The sequence below is a fragment of the Scyliorhinus torazame genome, chromosome 14 (genome assembly GCF_047496885.1).
Source record: "Scyliorhinus torazame isolate Kashiwa2021f chromosome 14, sScyTor2.1, whole genome shotgun sequence".
Lineage (NCBI taxonomy): Eukaryota > Metazoa > Chordata > Chondrichthyes > Carcharhiniformes > Scyliorhinidae > Scyliorhinus > Scyliorhinus torazame.
In genome coordinates, this window is record NC_092720.1 from 168,816,087 (window position 1) to 168,823,656 (window position 7,570).

The following is a 7,570-nucleotide window of genomic DNA, read 5'->3' on the forward strand; positions in this document are numbered from 1 at the left end:
CATCAACTGCTTTACCCTCATCCACCTGTTTAATCACCTTCTCAAAGAACTCAATAAGGTTTGTGAGGCACGACCTACCCTTCACAAAACCATGTTGACTATCTCTAATCAAATTATTCCTTTCATCCAATCTCTTATAAACCGTTCCAAGATTTTGCCCACAACAGAAGTAAGGCTCACTGGTCTATAGTTACCGGGGTTGTCTCTACTCCCCTTCTTGAACAAGGGGACAACATTTGCTATCCTCCAGTCTTCTGGCACTATTCCTGTAGACAAAGATGACTTAAAGATCAAAGCCAAAGACTCAGCAATCTCCTCCCTAGCTCCCCAGAGAATCCTAGGATAAATCCCATCTGGCCCAGGGGACTTATCTATTTTCACACTTTCCAGAATTACTAACATCTCCTTATGAACCTCAAGCCCTAGTCTAGTAGCCTGAATCTCAGTATTCTCCTCGACAACATTGTCTTTTTCCTGTGTGAATACTGACGAAAAATATTCATTTTGCACCTCTCCTATCTCCTCGGACTCCACGCACAACCTCCCACTACTCTCTTTGACTGGTCCTACTCATACCCTAGTCATTCTTTTATTCTTGACATATCTATAGAAAGCTTTAGGGTTATCCTTGATCCTACCTGCCAAAGACTTCTCATGTCCCCTCCTGGCTCTTCTTGGCTCTCTCTTTAGGTCCTTCCTAGCTAACTTGTAACTTTCGAGCGCTGTAACTGAACCTTCATGTCTCATCTTTACATAAGCCTCCTTCTTCCTCTTGACAAGTGTTTTGACTGCTTTAGTAAACCACGGTTCCCTTGCTCGGCCACTTCCTCCCAGCCTGACAGGTACATACTTATCAAGGACACGCAGTAGCTGTTCCTTGAACAAGCTCCACATTTCCATTGTGTCCATCCCCTGCAGTTTTCCCCTCCATCCGATGCATCCTAAGTATTGCCTCATCGCATCATAATTGCCTTTCCCCCAGATATAACTCTTGCCTGCGGTATATACCTATCCCTTTACATCACTAAAGTAAACGTAATCGAATTGTGGTCACTATCACCAAAGTGCTCACCTACCTCCAAATCTAACACCTGTCCTGTTCCATTACCCAGTACCAAATCCAATATGGCCTCGCCTCTCGTTGGCCTATCTACATACCATGTCAGGAAACCCTCCTGCACACATTGGACAAAAACAGACCCATCTAAAGTACTCGAACTATAGCGTTTCCAGTCAACATTTGGAAAGTTGAAGTCCCTTGTATACTGGAGCTACAATTCAAGTTCCCAAGTTCCTGCTGAACTTTAAACCCTCCCGAAGAGCATTAGCAAATTTCCCCCCCAGGATATTGGTACCCCTCTGGTCCAGGTGTAGACAATCCCGTTTGTAGAGGTCCTACTGACCCCAGAATGAGCCCCAATTATCCAGAAATCTGAAACCCTCCTGCACCATCCCTGTAGCCACGTGTTCAACTCCTCTCCCTATTCCTCGTCTCGTTAGCACGTGGCACGGGTAACAACACAGAGATAATAACTCTGTTTGTCCTAGATCTAAGTTTCCACCCTAGCTCCCTGAATTCCTGCCTTACATCCCTATCCCTTTTCCTACCTATGTTGTTGGTACCTATGTGGACCACGACCTGGGGCTGCTCCCCCTCCCCCTTAAGGATCCCGAAAACACGATCCGAGACATCATGCACCCTGACACCTGGGAGGCAACACACTGACCGCGAGTCTCTCTCGTTCCCACAGAATCTCCTATCCATCCGCCTAACTATGGAGTCTCCAATGACTAATGCTCTACTCCTCTCCCCCCTTCCCTTCTGAGCAACAGGGACAGACTCTGTGCCAGAGACCTGTACCCCATGACTTACCCCTGGTCAGTCACCCCCCTCCAACAGTATCCAAAGCGGTATACTTGTTACTAAGGGGAACGACCACAGGGGATCCCTGCACTGGCTGCTTCCTCCCAGCCCCTCTCACCGTCACCCATCTATCTTTATTCTTCGGAGTAACTACATCCCTGAAGCTTCTATCTATGATCACCTCCCGAATGATCCGAAGTTGCTCCAGCTCCAGTTCCCTAACGCGGTTTCTGAGGAGCTGGAGATGGGTGCACTTCCCACAGATGAAATCAGCAGGGACACTGAAAGCATCCCTCACCTCAAACATTCTGCAGGAGGTACATTGCACTACCTTCCTTGCCATCCCCTCTAGATAAAAAAAGAAAAAGAAAGAAAGAGCTTACCTGTTATTCACTCCCCTTCTCAGCAAGCACTCACTCAGCAACCTCTGCGCCCCGCACGATAACACCTGAGGGAAAGTAAAAGAAAAACTACTTACCAGTCACCAGCCAATCCCTTACCTGCAGGCTGTGATGTCACGGTTCAACTTCTTTCTACTTCTACCTGCCCTCGAGCCTTCCTCTTGATCTTTACAGCGGTTGGTTTTTTTTGGTTAAAGGAGGGGGTAGGGAGGGAAACATTGAAGAAGTGTTTTGGGTTTACGTGTCACTTGACAACAGCTCCTCCACAAACTACCTTCAAGTTAGGGTGACCATAATGGACGTATGCAAATTTCCCCCGCAACAGCCAATCAGCAGCTCCGCTCTACTGCCCTCTGCTCGGCACTTTCCCCCACTCAACTTGAACCTGTGCCCCCTTGCAATTGAGTGTTCCAACCTGGGGAAAAGCTTCTGACTATTCACCCTGTGTATACCTCTCATAATTTTGTAGACCTCAATCAGGTCTCCCCTCAGCCTCTGTTTCCAGCGAAAACAAACCGAGTTTATTCAACCTGTCCTCATAGCTAACACCCTTGAGACCAGGCAACATCCTGGTAAACCTTCTTTCACTCTCCAAAGTAGCCATTCCTTCTGGTAGTGTGGCGACCAGAACTGCACGCAATATTTCAAATGTGGTCTAACTAAAGTTTTATACAACTGTCACATAACCGGCCAACGCTTGTACTCAATGCCTTGGCCGATGAAGGCAAGCATGGCGCATGCGCTCTTGACCACCTTATCCACCTGCATTGCCACTTTCATGGAACTGTGGAGTTGAACGCCCAGATCTCTCTGCATGTCAATGTCCTTAATGGTCCTGCCATTTACTGTATAATTCACACACCTGAATTTGATCTTCCAAAATGCACCACCTCACATTTGTCCGGATTGAACTCCATCTACCATTTCTCTGCCCAACTCTGCAATCTATCTAGATTCCGCTGTATGCTCTGACAGTCCCCTTCACTATCTGTAACTCCACCTATCTTAGTGTCATCTGCAAACTTGATAATCAGACCATCTACATTTTCCTCCAGATCATTTATATATATATTACAAACAACAGTGGTCCAGCACCGATCCCTGTGGAACATCACTGGTTACAGATCTCCATTCTGAAAGCTCCCTTCCACTGTTACTCTCTTGTCTCCTGTTGCCAAGCCAGTTCTTTATCCGTCTAGCTAGCACACCCCAAATCCCATGCGACTTTACCTTTTGTACCAGTCTGCCATGAGGGGCTTTGTCAAACACCTTACTAAAGTCCATGTAGACGACATCCACAGCCTTTCCCTCATCAGTCAATTTTGTCACCTCCTCAAAAAACTCTTCTCAAGTTGATGAGACATGACCTTCCCTGCACAAAACCATGTTGCCTATCACTAACAAGTCCATTTGCTTCCAAATGTTAATAATTCCTGCCTCTCAGTATCTTCTTCAACAGCTTCCCCACCACTGATGTCAGGCTCACCAGCCTATAATTAGCTGGATTATCCCTGCTTCCCTTCTTAAACAAAGGGACAACATTGGCTATTCTCCAGTCCTCTGGAACCTTGCCCGTGGTCAATGATAATGCAAATATATCTGTTAAGGCCCCAGCTATTTCCTCTCTTGCCTCCACATTAACCTGGGATATATTCCATCCGACCCAGGGGACTTGTCTACCTTAATGCATTTTATGATATCAAACACTTCCTCCTTCATTATGCTGATATGTCCTAGAGTATTTACACATCCATCTCTAACCTCAACATCCATCATGTCCCTCTCCTTGATGAATACAAATGCAAAGTACTCAAAGAACAAAGAAAAGTACAGCACAGAAACAGGTCCTTCGGTCTTCCAAGCCTGTGCCAATCATGATGTCTTAACTAAAAACAAAACCTTCTGCCCTTACTCGGTCTGCATCACTCTATTTCCTCCCTATTTGTGTACTCATTCAGATGCCTCTTAAATGTTGTTAATGTGCCTGCGTCCACCACATTCTCTGGCAGTGCATTCCAGGCACCCACTACTCTCTGTGTGAAAAATTTACCCTGCACATCTCCCTTAAACCCTCACCAAACCCAAACCTTCCCAGCACCTCCCACAGGTAATTCCACTCCACCCGATCAAAAGCCTTCTCCGCATCCATCACTACCACCACCTCCAACTCCTCTCCATCTGAGGGCATCATCATAACATTTAAAAGCCTTCGAACATTGGCCTTGAGTTGCCTGCCCTTTACAAATCCCGTCTGGACTTCCCCTATCACAGCGGGACACAGTCCTCTATCCTTGTGGCCAGTATCCTTCCAGCAGTTTGGCGTCCACATTCAGCAGAGAAACTGGCCTGTATGACCTGCAATGTTCCGGATCCTTCTCCCGTTTCAGGATCAATGAAATCGAGGCCTGCGACATTGTTGGGGGGAGGATTCCCTTCTCTCTTGCTTCATTAAACGTCCTCACCAGCAGTGGGCTCAATATCTCTGAAAACTTCTTACAGAATTCCACCGGATAGCGTCAGGCCCCGGGGCCTTGCCCAACTGCATGCCCTCCAGCCCCTCGATTATTTCCTCAATCTCAATTGGGTCTCCCAGCCCTTCCACCAGATCCTCATCTACCCTCGGAAACCTCAACTGATCCAAAAACTGCCTCATCCCCTCCACCCCAACCGGGGGGTTCCGACTCATATAATTTACTATAAAAGTCCTTAAACATCTCATTCACCCCCACTGGGTTCAGGACAGTATTCCCGCCTCTACTCTTTACTTTCCCTATCTCCCTGGCCGCCTCCCTTTTCCTGAGCTGGTGCGCTAACATTCTGCTTGCCTTTTCCTCGTACTCATAATTCCTCCACTGTTTCACCGCTTTCCCTGTAGTCAACACCCAAACTCCGCCTGTAACCTCCGCCGCTCCCTCAGTAGCCCCGCATCCGGAGCCTCCGAGTATTCCTGTCCACCTGGAGATCTCCTCCACTAACCTATCCCTTGCAGCCCGTTCCGCCTTTTCTCTGTGGGCCAGAATCGAGATTAATTCCCCTCGACCACTGCCTTCAAAGCTTCCCAAACCGTCGCTGCAGAGACCTCCCCTGTATCATTTGTTTCCAGGTAGTTCTGGATGAACTTGTTAACCCACCCACAGATCGCTTCGTCCGCTAGCAACCCACCTCCAGTCTCCACAGTGGGCGTTGCCCTCTCTCCACACTAACCCGTAGATTCACCAATGTAGGCACGATCCGACACTACGGTTGCCGAGTACTCCGTATCCACCATCCCCGGTATTAGCGCCCTGCTCAGAACTAAAAAGTCGATGCGAGAGTATACCTTGTGGACATGTGAGAAAAAAGAAAACTCCTTCGCCCTTGGCCGTGCAAACCTCCATGGGTCTACTCCCCCCCATCTGTTCCATAAACCCCTTCAATTTCTTTGCCGCGGCTGGCACCCTCCCTGTCCTGTATCTTGACCAGTCCAATTCCGGATAAATGACTGTTAAAATCTCCTTTCATAATCAGGTTATGTGACTCTAAGTCTGGGATCTTACCTAACACCCGCCTCATAAATTCCACATTGTCCCAATTCGGAGCATATATGTTCACGAGTACCACCCGCAGCCTCTCCAGCTTCCCACTCACTTCCCCCTTGTCTGACATGATTCGCCCTGCCTCGAATGCCACTCGTTTATTGAGCGAGGTCGCTACCCCCTTGGTCTTTGAGTCCAGCCCTGAGTGGAACTTTCCACCCCTTTCTCAATCTCGTCTGGTCTATAACCTTTAGGTGTGTCTCTTGTAGCATTGCCACATCCGCCTTCAGCCCCCTCAAATATGCAAACACGCAAGCCCTCTTGACCGGCCCATTCAACCCTCTAATGTTGCATGTAATCAGCCTGGTCATGGGGCTTTCCTTCCCTGCCCCCCCCCCCCCCCCCCCCCCCGCCGACTAGCCATCACCCTTTTTGGGCCAGCCTCTAATTCCGCCTCCTCGAGCCCCCCCCCCCCCGCCCCCCCCCCCATCGGGCATTCGCCATTTCCGATCTCTCATTTTTCCCCTAGTAACAGTTCCTCCCCCAAGTCAAGCTCCAGCTTAACACCTGCTCGCCCCCCCCCCCCCCCGAGTGTGCTTCCGTGAGTCAGCTGACCCATGTTGACTTGATAGCGCCCGCCCATGACACCAGGCAGTCTGTCTCCCCATTGTTCTCTTCCCCTCTCCCCCCACTTGGACAAACATATTAAAAGCATCACATTCCCCAGTAAACAAACATCAGAAAAAACTGTGAAGAAACGGCCACTTTAGAAAAAAATAACACCCCAAAACAGAACCAGCCCCAAAGACCACCCCCCCCTCTAACCAGCTCCCTGCAAGACAAAGTTAACTTCAGCCATCAAAACATCCCCTTATTACACATAACACTACTTATACTTATATAGCCCAGCACAACAAATCGCCACCACAGTACTCTCCAATGCTTCAGTGTCTTTTAGTTCATCTCAAGCCTTTTTTCTTTAATAAAAGTCCATACTACGTCTGGCGTTTCGAAGTAGAAGTCCCGTTCCTCATGTGTGACCCACAGACGGACTGGGTACAACATCCCGAACTTCACCCCATTGTTAAAGAGGGCTGTTTTTGCCCGATTAAACCCAGCTGCCTCTTGGTCCTGATAAATGTGTAGCTCACAATTCTCCCACTTGCTGCTCCGTTCCTGCTTGGCCCACCACAGAACGTGTTCCTTATCCAGAAATCGGTGAAAGCGTGCCACCATCGCCCTCGGCTGCTCATTCGCTCGGGGCTTCTTCGCGAGGGCTCTGTGCGCTCTATCCACTTCCAGGGACCAAGGGAACGCCTCAGCCCCCATCATCTTCTCCAACATGTCCGTCACATAAGCCCTCGCATCCGATCCCTCACTGCCTTCAGGGAAGCCGATAATTCTAAGATTCTGCCTCCTGGACCTGTTCTCCAGGTCCTCCAGCTTCTGCATTCTTTTCTGGCAGTCATTCATCATCTCCACCTTTGTCTTCAGCACGGTTATGTATTCCTCGTGCTCGGACACCTTTTTCTCCAGCTCCTGGATTGCTCTTCCGTGGGTCTCTTGATTCTGCACAACTTGATCAATCGAAGCCTTAATCGGTCCAGCGTGTCCTTCTTCAACTTGGCAAAGCAATCTTCGAAAAACTTTACCAGCTGCTCCGTCGACCACTGTGCCATCTCCCCGTGGCCCTTGCTCTCCGCCATGCTTTCCCGCGTTGCCAGCTCTAATCGCTCTTCCTTATAAGACTTTGTCTTCTCACATGGCCACTTCTGGTCCAATTCTCCATA